The following is a 13513-nucleotide window of genomic DNA, read 5'->3' as shown; positions in this document are numbered from 1 at the left end:
GTATATATTTTTAATTAATGTCACAATTTAACTAAATACACACACATATATATGTGCTTATTACTTCAATAAAATAAAATAAAATATAATCTGTGAGACAGACGGTATAACATATATTGAAATGAAAAAGATGAAGTGAAGCTGTGTCGATGTTACTTCACAGAGTGTACGGTGTAACATTGTAGACATACAAACAGAACTAGCTGACGTCGGATAGTTTGAGCTGGTTGTAACTGGTTGTGACTGGTTTGTGTAAAGCCCTGCTCGTTCGATAGGAATATTGTGTAATATAACGTACAAGAGCACTAAAATATTATGTTCTGAATTTAAACAGCCACTGTCACCTAAGAAGTCATTGAAATTTTAAAGAATAAAAGATAAATGTACGTTTAGAAATAGTACTATGTTATACTACTTTGGTCAGTCCTTGTGTCTGTCTGAAACATTAGAATCATTATAATATATATATTTTTAAGATTTTCTTCACAAATAGTCACGATATGTCCTTACAATGGCTACTGTGTATGAACGGAAAACGATGACACTGACAGTTTGAAGTTAAGAAGTTAATTGATATTAATGTTTTCTGGAGTCACGTTTCGCGTCACCGACCCGAAATTTATGTAGCACGGAAAGCTCTAATCTAATTTGAGTGTTTTTATAGACACGCGAATATAATGACTCGGCCATACTCGCTAACCTCTACTGGAAAACATTTTAATATATAATTTCTAAATACTTTGTGTTTACGTACAAGAAAACTTGACCTGCTGTTGAACATTGTACTCCTCAATGTTTTTTTAATTGTTATAAATTAATATTTACGAATTTTTTTTTTTTTTTTTGGCACAGCTCTAAATTTTCGCTTTTCAAAAGTAATCTTTGTGAATACATTGTTTAAAAATATAGTCAAGATCAATAAACTTGATTAAATATTAAAATTATTACAAATATTTTAAATTTAATGTTTTATGTACATTAGTTACGTTATGAGTGCGGTGTTTATAAAGCCGAAATAATTCGGGTCTTATAATTCATTAATACCGAATTTACGAAAACCTTTGTCGTATTAAAATAGAGGGGCGCTTCATATAATTTTAATTAACAATGATGATGGTAAATATTATACGGAAAATCATAATTAAGCTCAGTCGAAAATAGACTTATTTTGGAAGTACATTAAGTCCTCTTTGATATATCTGGTGTCAGACATAATACAAGAATTGGTTTCGGCTAGAATATTAAATAGGAAACATTGGATTTAGAGTAAAATTGTTCTAATAACCTCGTGCCTATTTATATTAAAGTATCGTGATATTACTTCGTATATCATTAATACTGATGTAACGATTCTAAATATCGTTTCATTCTATTTGTTTGTTCAAAATTATTTTCGTGAAGCGATATATTTACTAACTTCATACGTATAACCAACTCCATGGACTAGCTTCTATTTTAATCTTAATAGATTTTTATTATTCTTTTGATATAGGTAGAACGCCTCTCCCGTTCTGATTGACTGAGGATTAGAGAGAAATTTTATAACATTAAATTCAATTCGTATTTTTTTATTACAATGTGATTCAAAACGCGAACACGTACACTTTGTCTTATCAAATAATATTTTTAAACGCTGTTGAACGGTTCATTAGATTGTGTACATATGTGAAATCTGTATAAGTTAGTAGAACGTTATCCTCTTTAATAATCACACAGCTGCCAGTGTCATGTATTGATGAGAGACGTCTGCTAGTTACATATATATATTTCGTTGCACCAGAGTGCAGTGTCAGGTCCCGTTTGAGACTTGTCTTGACCCAAACAGCCCTTCCCTTACCTTCGTATAGAGGTTCTGTTATGCATTTAAAACTTGTGCTGCAACTGAATTGAGTACATTATATCAGAGAAAAAGAGAGGACAAACAAAATACAAATGTATTGGAAATGATCATTATGAAAATATTTAACTATGTCATGGCTTATTAATATAGATTAAACCGAATTGTTTATACTTAGTGAGGATAAAACTTTCGGAAGATATATCCTATAAAGATATGTCTAAAGCAGATAGTAAAATAAAAAATATTGTTGTTAGATGTAAAAGATCGCCGACAGTAGGTGGTAGGTAGTGTCGGTAAAATATAAGTTGGCAAACCGTGCGTTACCGGCGCGGGCGGGTTACGGCTGGGGAAGTTTATTTTTATTGTGAAATGACGGAAATAGTTTGGATTGTTCTAAAAAAATTATGTCGTTTTTGTAACGCGAGATTTTTATAACTAGATGTATTTAATTAATACGTTAATATCGTATGTGTAATGGAATTAATTTATAAAGTGACTTTATATTTATATAGATGTTAATTATTATAAAACGCGATTTCCTTTTGTTATTCACACGCGGACGGCCGGGTCGCTTGTCACGAAATTTTTAATGTATTTTATCAAGGGTACGGCTGAGGTCAAGGAGAAGGTCGCGCTTTTTAATCAGGAAAAATAATGAACCGTTCCGGACGGATTTCAATATAACTGTGACATTTATATCAACATCAAGGGTAACAAAATCGCCCGTACGAATGATCAGAGGATGGAGACAACGATTTTTACCATAATGTATAAAATATTATTTTTATCGGCCTCTTCTGCGACATTGGTTATTTATTCGACCTCTATATAACCTCGTTACAGTATATTTTCCGTCCAATATATATATATATTCATATTTATATATATATTCTTAGAAACAAGGTAAGAATTGACTTTTTAAAAAATAACATTCGATACAATTCCACCGCTAATTTATTAAATTTACACAAAAATAAAAACAATTCTAAATGAACAACTTTCAACTATCTTGATTTAAACTAATCGTTAAATAAAATCCGAATATAACACAATCGAAAGATTTAAACACACTTCTAAAATCTACTAACGACTAAACTATCACACCAACGCGCGTTACGAACGAAAAAGAGCCCTGATGTCCTCTGACAACTGCTCATATGTCGTTTGAGTCTCTCCTACCCTCTCATATTCCTACATTGATTCTCCCCTACCCTCTCATATTCCTACACGGCCTTTCCTGACATGAGCACGTCCCCGGGCTCCTTCGTGTTTAACTTTCTTGACGTCCAAAACGTAGTATTAGCACCAAGGGCAGGAAATTCTTTTCATTCGCACTAGAGGTATTCAGTTTTGAATGTCTTGACATTCCAGACGGGTTTGGTTGCGGCTCAGTCCCCTCCACAGGCAGGTCAACCTCCGGAGGCAAGTAGGCGTCATGACACAAATCTTCTCCCTCATTGTCTACGTCTGAAATTGAGAAATATAACGGCAGAAATCTTTTCGATTTTTGATTTAACTCAACAGTAACATCATGGTTAACGTCAATGTAAAGTGAGCTAAACAAACATAGCCCACACAAAGTGGTTGTAAAACATCCCAATAACCAACCACTTGGGGCGGGACTTGTCGGAAGATCGCCCCCTCACACCTCGTCAGAGACCCACAAGGAATTGCTTGAGGCATGACTTGGTGTGTGTGTGAAGGTTATCATAAAAACATGTTCCAAAACATACCATCTGATACAGGCAATGTTGGCCGACCAACATCCCATAAATAAACTCATGATCTTTTACAACCACAGCTCGATAGACAACTCACTATCAAAGTCAAGCTTCCGAACATACTAAATTAATTCCTAACCAAGAGACTAGATTCTCGGGATAACGTATCCGATGCACTCCAAGATAAACAATTATCCCAGAATCAGCCTCCTCCCGAGATAACCGGCCCGATGCACTCCAAGGCAATCTGTTATCCCAGACACAACACCACTTCTAGGACAACCGGGCCCGATGCACTCCAAGGCAAACGGTTGTCCCAACCTAAGCGTCCCCTCCGGGATAACCGGCCCGATGCACTCCAAGGCAATCGGTTATCCCAGACACAACACCACTTCTAGGACAACCGGGCCCGATGCACTCCAAGGCAAACGGTTGTCCCAGGCACAGCGCCACTTCTGGCATAGCCTGTCCGATGCACTCCAAGACAGCTATCCCAGACCCAGAGATCTAACCTCTAATACAACGTGTCCGATACACTCCAAGACAAACGCTCACATCGTAACAAGTAACTCATGTCTCCTCGCTTTAACCCCAATACATTTAGAGATTTGTGTCAAAACAAAATTAAAATAAAAAACACAATGGGATTAAGTTTCAATAAAATCTCAAAAGGAGTTTTAGTCAAAATTTCAGGAAGAATAAGGCAAATACCTCACCATCAAAGAAAGCAGAAAACACATCGGGAGTCCATTCTCCCTTCCACGGGACCATGTATTCCGCAGCTGCTCGAGTCGATTTGCCGTGTGAGCCAGCTAACATCTGCAGCTCATATCGGCAGTGTGATAGTGTCTTCATAACCCGGTATGGTCCCCGCATACATGAGTCCAGCTTCCTTGTTGACTGAGCCACCTTGCTAACAAAAACTAAGGAATGTAGTTCAAAAGAGTGAGCCGGTTTACGTCTCTAGTTAGCATAGGCATCTTGACGAGCTTAGTTGGCACGAAGGAGTTTAGATGCCCTCTGACGACTCATCTGACGAAGGACTTCTCGATTACCACTTGAGCCTTCAACAGTAACGTCTCGTATCAAACTACGTATGAGCGGTGTGGCAGCTTCAGTACCTATAAGCAGGTTTAAGGCAGAATATTGAGTTGTCTTGCGTTTTGTTATGTTTAGGATCAGCTGTAACCTCAACAAAACAGCTGGCCAAGTCCTTGACCCAATTAAGGAAATTAGTGCTTTGAAACATGCGTTCCCGATCAGTGACAATTAATTTTGGAGTTCCAAAGAGAGACACCATGGTAGTGAAGTGTTGCTTTAGTTCGTCAGTGTCTTGTCGGAACATGGGATACAATAAACAACATTTTGAAAACGCGTCTATAATAATAAGTACATGACGGTGACCGTCAGTTTCTGGTAGGGGGCCCAAGGTGTCCATATGGACTGCCTCAAATGCTACGTCTGGTTTTCTCCCATGAATGAATGAGCCGTGAAAGAGCACGAGCTACCTTTTTATGAGAAAGGCAAACCAAACAATGGGAAATGTATTTTTTTTTTGCAAATGTTCTCAACCCTGGGAACTAAAAGTGTTTTGTTATCAAGTCTACAGTTTTATCAACCCCTTGATGATCATCTTCGTCGTGAAAAATACACATAAGACAGTCTATGGCCTTTTGGAATATAACAACAAAAATTATGATTTTCACCAATAGGTGAGAGCTTGACTTAAAGGATGTCATAACGACTGGGGTTTAACTGCCCATCCACCAGCTTTTGTTTTAGAGAGTGAGTTTTCTCGTCAGAAGCCTGAGCAACTTACGCCCAATTTAACGGTCTCTTAATGGTACAAAAGTTAACCGGATTGCGGCTAAGATAATCTGCATGGGACAAAAAACAACCTTTTCTATATTCCAGGTTAGAATCGAATTCTTGGAGGTATACCCACCACCGAGCCACCCTTGGCAACAAGTCTTTCTTACGTTGGGTAAGTTTTAACGCGTTACAGTCAGTAAACACGATGAAATGTGCAACCACAAGATAATGCCTGAAATACTCTAATGCCTTAATCACTGCCAGCGTCTTCAGTTCGTACGAGTGCTACTTCCTCTCAGCCCCCTGAGTGAGTCTACTACAATAAGACAGTACTCGTTTACGATTTCCCTTATGCACTCTCATCATGACGACTCCGTAACCAATCGAGCTCGCATCTGTGTAGTATTTCTATTGGCAGCGTAGGATCATAAATCGCGAGTACTGGCTCACTTGTAAGACAATCTATAATGTACTCACGAGAGGCTTGTTGTTCAGCTCCCCAATGAAAATTAACTCCCTTTTTAGTAAGTGCCGCTATGCAAGGAACCCTTTGGGCAAACCCAGCTATATACCGCCTAAAATAGCTAGCTAACCCTAAAAATTGCCTTACTTGCTTAATATTTTTTGGTACGGCTGAATCAATTAAGGCCCGCACTTTCTGACGACTTGGCCTATCCTGACCTTTACTAATCGTACGACCCAGGTATTCAATAGTGGTAGCTAAAAACGAGCATTCCTTTATTATTTGCTTTTTAAGCAAATCTGTTATTATGTCACGACCACGGATCCTTTCAGCGTGTGAGAGTTGATATGGACGATTATACACAGGAATGCTAGATTTAAGTTTAATTGACATGCTGCCTATGTTTACGGTTGATGTAGCAGTTCCCGTAATAAAGTACCGAGAGAATTCATTAATTATCCTCTTAGTAACCCTCTCTAAATAGTTACCTACAAGAGGTGTATCAATTGTCATCGAAACATCAGACTGAACAATCATCACCATTCATTTATAAAATATGTGCATGGTTCGAGCCTAGATAACTTAACGCCCTCACTATTTGATAAACTCCCTGATAACCGTTCGATTTTGGGTCTCTTACTACACAAAGCTTCTTTTTGCCCCAACTGCCCACAGAAAAAGCACCTGAAATCACTCAGATTACGTTTACGTGAATACTCCAGAGATCGTCTATCTGTCGTAACGTTTCACAATTCCGAACGCGAGTATAGTTGTCTCGAAATACTAATTGTATTTGGTTTAACATAGATTGAAAAGAATTCGACTAAATCATTCGGAAATAGCTTAGCATTTGTCGCCGTAGCCCTAATATTTGGATCAGTGACAGTGCGAATAATTATAACCGAAATAAGCTCCTCACCGAGTCCTTGCACTATACGTAAGCAAAGTATCGACCGGCGTACATATTACGCGTACGTTGGATAGTGATCGGAATTCTTAGTCATAACTTCAAACAATATTCCAGCAAAATCTGGTACTTCAGGACATAAAGGTTTGAATTCTTTCTTAGAATTGGTCCAACTACGGTAGCTAGACACCCATTCATTGAGCCAAGATTTCGCATCCCCTAACAAACAATTTCCTATTCGCGAAAGGCATTCTAAATCATTCCAATTGTTTAAAACTTTCGCGCAATCAACTTGTATGCACTAATCGTCAAAGCCGTACTAATTGATCTGATGGCACTAGCAATGCAATCGGTAACACTCGCCTGTACTAATTCCAATGGTATACCCGCGTCGCCTACTTGTCGTGATCGAGCGAGGTCTCGGATCCTGATGATGATAACATTCTGAATGGTAGCTTCACGTCAAGTCACATGCGTCGGAGAAACCAGATGCCCTATCGACGATAATTCACGCATTCTATAGGGTACACGACGATCGGAAACGCGAGATATATCGCGGACGCGCGTTGGTGTCTGCAACTGTCGTGATGACTGCCTATTACAACGCTACCGGGCGTCAAACCTTTGTAACGCAATTCCTCCTAGTCGTGTGAATTCACCGACGCGCGGTGCGGCATGGACGAAGCCCTTGTTTTCGCCTCTAACGTTTTAAGACGAGACATCATTGCCTCGATATCAAGTCTCAACATGTTATTCTCATCAAAGGATTACTCACGGGAACTATTATCCTGACTCTAGCTACGATCACGACGAGGATTACTATCAAGACCACTGCGGCTACAATTGCGTTCACGTTCAGACATTTTAGTAACAAAATAAAATAATTAAATAAGTATGATCGCTAGAAATTAACGTATCAACAAACAAACGCAATAAAAGCTTACTCATCGCTTAATCAAAGTAATTAACACAAATTAATATTCTCGATAATAACGTAACACGATATTTAAAATAACTCAGTGTCTAAAAAAAAAGTTATAATGAAATATTTAATAAAACACAAAAAAAAAAATGTGTGGGTAAATTGAAATAACAAGGCCTTACCAAACGGGGTTCTCAAGGTACGTATCGCACTTCTGATCTTAGAAACAAGGTAAGAATTGACTTTTTAAAAAATAACATTCGATACAATTCCACCGCTAATTTATTAAATTTACACAAAAATAAAAACAATTCTAAATGAACAACTTTCAACTATCTTGATTTAAACTAATCGTTAAATAAAATCCGAATATAACACAATCGAAAGATTTAAACACACTTCTAAAATCTACTAACGACTAAACTATCACACCAACGCGCGTTACGAACGAAAAAGAGCCCTGATGTCCTCTGACAACTGCTCATATGTCGTTTGAGTCTCTCCTACCCTCTCATATTCCTACATTGATTCTCCCCTACCCTCTCATATTCCTACAATATATATATATATATTTTCGAATGTCAATGGTGCATTATTAAAGGTAAAATTTTTGTTGTTATAGGAAAAATAAGAATATTCTATTTCGTATGTACAACAATAAATTTACGTGTAAATAAGTTATGTATTGAAATATTTTTTAGTTATATTCACGGTATACGTTTATTGTATAGTTTTGTTTAATTCGTTTCTAATTATGTTTCTATATAAAACCGATTCCATCAATTATTTACACGAACGTCTATTTAGGGCGTGTAGCACGATGGCTTCCAATACGACATTAGTTTGTAAGCTCTCACTCTATACATCATGCCGCCGCTGGTTTTGTCCGTAGCAAATATCAACTGTTTAATTATGGCCTCATAAATCATGTCTCTCACAACGATGGTGTTTCTTGTCTGCCATTAATTTTATAATATAACCTTGATGACTGCCAAAGAAACTTAACATTGATTTAATGGAAGCCACATTATCTCTATGTCGTTGCTTTTGGATAATTATAAAGTTTTTCTCCTATATGATATATGTGTATAGGGTGGCCGTTTTATTATTTAGTATATCTAGATCTCAGACAGCTTCCTAAAACCAGTGTATTTTACTCGGATGACGTCATATAGGGGTTTCCATTGAGTCACCACTGCGGGGGCTGGCAGCGAGTCTGCCATTGTAAATATAACTAATATGGAGTTCCTGCTACGTATCTGATTTATAAAAATCATATATATATATATATATATATATATATATATGGCTATTATGTTTTATGCACCGTCTACGCAAATATTTTATGGCCCACTCTTATTATATATATGAGAACAAAAAATCGAAATTATTAGTTGTTGGGTAAAATAAGAGCTCTTCTCTGTAAATAAAAATTAAAGGTCACATGCAAGTGTTTTAATATAAAATGTCAAAACGTGTTGAAGATAATTTCTGATAAATTAAAACATTACAATCAATCAGTCTCACATTTTATGTTTATATATTTCTGCTTGTTTTTTTTTATTTTAAACGATCTCTTAATATATTCTTTATTTCTATCAACCAGTTAGTCACAGCCAGTGGGTGGACTTTGACAGTTTTGTCATTTCCTTACCTGTTTGTTTGACTTATATACACTAACATAAATAACGATGATTATAAAAATATATTTTCATATAGTCTGTATACAGTTTGTTGAACATTTAAAGTTATTGTAATTGTGTTACAGACGTTATTAATTTGTTTTCAGTTAAAATTTGGTTAATCTTTTAAGAGAAGAAATAAGACAAAGTTAAAAGTATAGTAGTGAAAGAAATTTAAAAAAAAAAACAAAGTATTTTTGCGAAGGTTTTATGTAGGTATACTTTTACTTTGTCTAATAATTTTTGTATAAAAAAATCTTTGTAGTTTTTTTTACTATCGGGAATGAATATATGTATATTATATTATATATATTAAATAATTAGTAATTGATAGGCTTTCAAATATTTATTTCTTCATTGAAGAATAATTGAAAATACTTAACACAGAGTTATCTGACCATAACATGATAAGTTTATTTTCATTTTATCATAACTCGAGGGAACCGGTTCCGTTGCAGGAAGCTATTATTGAAATGAAATAATAAAGTCTTTAAATGTACCTACCCACACATGATGCCTAAGTTGTATGTAGTGTAATAATTTATATAACTTAGGGCTCGGTTTCTGTTATATAACATTCAAACAAAAACTATAAGTTCAATGGATAGAAAGAACGACAAAACAGTTATATCAGGGTTTATAATATGTACGTCCTAAATCTGATACATTATTATTATATACTTTATTGTAAACAAAAATATATGTTGAACATAACTAGATATAAAATCATATAATGATTATACGTAAATGACATGAATGACTGAAAATGAGATAAATCAATTTATAAACAATAAGGTGACGTTAGTATATATTACGGAACAAGTGACGTAATCAGACGAACAGACATTAAATACGGAGCGCCACATACCTGAGTCACAGCAGGGTTTAAAATAACCATATACAAATAAGATTTAAGCCGAGCACCGAGATGTGTATCATCCCTTTATTTAGCATCTCGGCTGTTGGATGCGAGCAATCTCGTTATTATTATCAGTACGCTATTATGTGCATCAGAGTTGATATTTGGCAGCGACCGTGTCTGCTTGTGTGCGGTTCTGATATTCGAATCACATTAGTCAAACACGACGTTACTAATTTGCTATTTCGATAGTTGAAAGCGTACTTTTGTTGTTGCTTAAACATTTTATATTTATATGGTATACTAGTTTTTGCTTTCGACTCCGTCCGCGGTAACATCAGAGTTGCGTTCAGAGAGGTAGAATATATAGCTTACTAATACAATACATACAGCAATCTACGGTGCAGCGTTTTTAGTTTAAATAACTTAGATACGGACTGCAGTGCGACCTGCCGGGTGGATTTGTGAATCTAAACCATCTGGTTTGCCATCAAAATCATACAAATCGACCCAGTCTTTTAGGAGAAGTTTAGTGACATACACAAGTACTTACTTTAAAATTATATACATACTAGTTTTTGCCCGCGACTTTGTCTGCATTAGTTTCCGAATTAGTAATGTATAGCTGACCGGGCGAACTCTCTTCTTAAAGACAGTAGATAAGGAGATTTTGGATTTGATCAACTTATTTTTCTTTCTTTATCAAACGGATGGAAAGTATACTATGTCATTCCCCTTGTTCTCAGCTATCTCCACCAATTTTCAGTCAAACTCACTCAGCGGTTCTTGTGTTGTAAATAGTGTAACTATCACGACTTTCTTTTATGTATAGAGATGTATATATACCAACAGGTTATAAACTTAAAATGTATATAATTTTTTTTAATAATCGTAAGTTTTGTTTAGTCATTAGCAATCATATCGGATCTGATTACATGATCGCAATCAGTTTTGATGTGAATGCTTATGTAAATGGGCTTATTTAGTCCTCGTCTGTTACTGATAGTATTGTCAGATGGTCCTTCGGAGACAGGGCGGTACACATGAGCCTGTCAGTTACCTTGGAATCCAGCTGCTTCTGACAGATTATATACGTCTATTTGTGTTAACGTTGTCGCAATGTGAAGCGCTGGAATTGCTTTATTTCCAAAAATATTTTAAACAAAAGGCATGCAATTGACAATTATTATCTTAGATAGATACTAAATCTAATTATTGTGTTTGTTTTAATGTGTGTTATATAAATGTTAATGTGAATGTTATCATAATCATGACACTAGAAGCCCCGCAGCGCGTAGCATCTCCTACAGAGACACTTCCTGCCGTGAAGTAATTTTTGTTATGTCTACAACGATATATATCCATATAGATATAAAATATAATTTAATAACCTGATTTTACGTAAAACAAACAGATTCTGTATCAATAATATAATTTTACAAAAGTTTACGTCATTGTTTTTATAAGCCATTTTTTTTTATTTATAAAACAGTTTTTTATTTGTAAAACGGTATAATTTCCTTTACAGGATTCAAAGAGGGCATGTTTTAAGTACTTTTTCTCTGAATAAATATGTATTTCAAAGTTCGTCCAAGTACAGAACTTATGAAGGAGCGGTGTTGTAACTCACGAGGAAATAACAAAGACAGAAATAGCATTCCGTATCTTATTTGCGGTAAACGACTCAGTATCTTATTCTCTACAATATTAATATATATTTGGACACAACAAACGCTTCCCAGTTTTTGGACTGTTTTATATTTTGACTGATAATGTTGTTATAACGATCATCTCCTTCAAACGATATATTTTTTTCCTGTTATCATATATTGCAAGCGACGTTTAATCATTAAGTAGTGTCATTATTACGCTGGCTACGTTTTTAGTTTCCTTTAAGAGTTGTAATTTCCGTACTTTTACCACATAGCTTGTACGAGTAATAAATATATTTACATATTCAATATACTATTTCTAGTTTTTATTAAATTTCGCAAATTTACCTACAATACATATTGTACGTCGTGTGAAATTAAATCTGTTTGAAACGTTACTTTATGGATTTTGCGACCGGAAAAAATCCAGCCCGTTCCAAACAATAAAACAAGGTCGTGCCCAGTCCCACACACGTGAAAGTGTCTACTGTATTTCCCACAAATGTTTTATTTCCGCATTCGGTTAGTACTGAAAATATTTTGCTGTTATTCCTAGGTTGTATCCTTGAAAAAGAATTCTATCGTGCTAATATAATATAACAGCTTGGTTATATGCCTATAAAACAGGTGATCTTATCATCTGAATCAAACCTTCTGAACAACCTTTTGTCCATAGTAAAAGGATATTTTTATCTGACTTTATATGTAGGTACTTAGACAGGATATTTGTATTTTGTTTAGTGAAATAACTTATCTTAATAGGCATCGACGCCGTCTGAAGCTAGCAAGTTCATAAAGCATCTGATTTATCCACAGTTACGACTGGTTCTCTCCTATATTATAATTTAAATTTATATCAACAATCTAAAAACATTGTATCGAGGTTAAATGAACCAGTCGGTTACAAGTGTACGACACTAGTGCTGCCGGTGATCTCTCTCGCTTTATTAATATCAACCTAGAAGGCAATCCATAATTAACTTGTATATCGGCAGTAGTTATTGAAAACTAGATGACTTAGATATAAACGTGAATAGTCGAAGACTGGGTGAACGGTCGCTCCCAGCCTAGCTCAGATCCTTGACACGGCAGAGTTGTCTAGCTGTTAACTCTCCACCCAGCCTGTATATAAGGTAATTGTGACACTACAGCCCTACAAGGAGCATGTACTACAGCACCTCTATTACGTCTGTTACGGTGTTTGCGGACGTAAAACGTCTGTTTTATGTACGTATGTCACGAATAATCATTTTCTATTGTTATTTAAAATTGCTCTGAATCACCCGGTAGTGTTATTTTAATACATTACAATTAATAAACGCATACAAACAATACACTTCACTTAAATATCAATAATAAAATACCATATTAATTAGTACTCGGCTAAAGCCATTTTTTTTCCAATGCTAAGACTATTTTAATATGTTTTGATGAAAAAACAATCTTCATATATTCTTATAACCTAATCTTCTGACGGTAAGTCTCGCCAATGTATTTGAACAAACCAAACAAGAATTTTACGTAATTCATGTCTAGATCAATATTTTTTTTTTAAAGAATATTTTAATGATTGTTTGTCTTGTATAATGTCGTGAGTATTCTCTCAACTGTAGTAAGTTTGGTTTTGTTGGTGCCGCTCCACACGGTCTATGGTA

At 35.4% G+C, this 13513-nt stretch overlaps 1 long non-coding RNA gene across 1 annotated transcript in view; it reads left to right on the top strand.

Annotated features, from left to right (window-relative positions):
* The window catches only part of LOC116774493 (uncharacterized), a 39770-nt gene extending 27695 nt beyond the window's left edge, over positions 1 to 12075 (top strand). Inside the window, exon 4 of the long non-coding RNA XR_004353774.2 lies at positions 11735 to 12075. This is a non-coding gene — a long non-coding RNA (uncharacterized LOC116774493). The remainder of the gene's footprint in view (positions 1 to 11734) is intronic.
* The last annotated feature ends 1438 nt before the right edge of the window (positions 12076 to 13513 follow it).

Source organism: Danaus plexippus, chromosome 26 (genome assembly GCF_018135715.1).
Source record: "Danaus plexippus chromosome 26, MEX_DaPlex, whole genome shotgun sequence".
Classification (NCBI taxonomy): domain Eukaryota; kingdom Metazoa; phylum Arthropoda; class Insecta; order Lepidoptera; family Nymphalidae; genus Danaus; species Danaus plexippus.
Note: the sequence above shows the minus strand (reverse complement) of the source record. Positions and strands in the feature narration are given on the sequence as shown.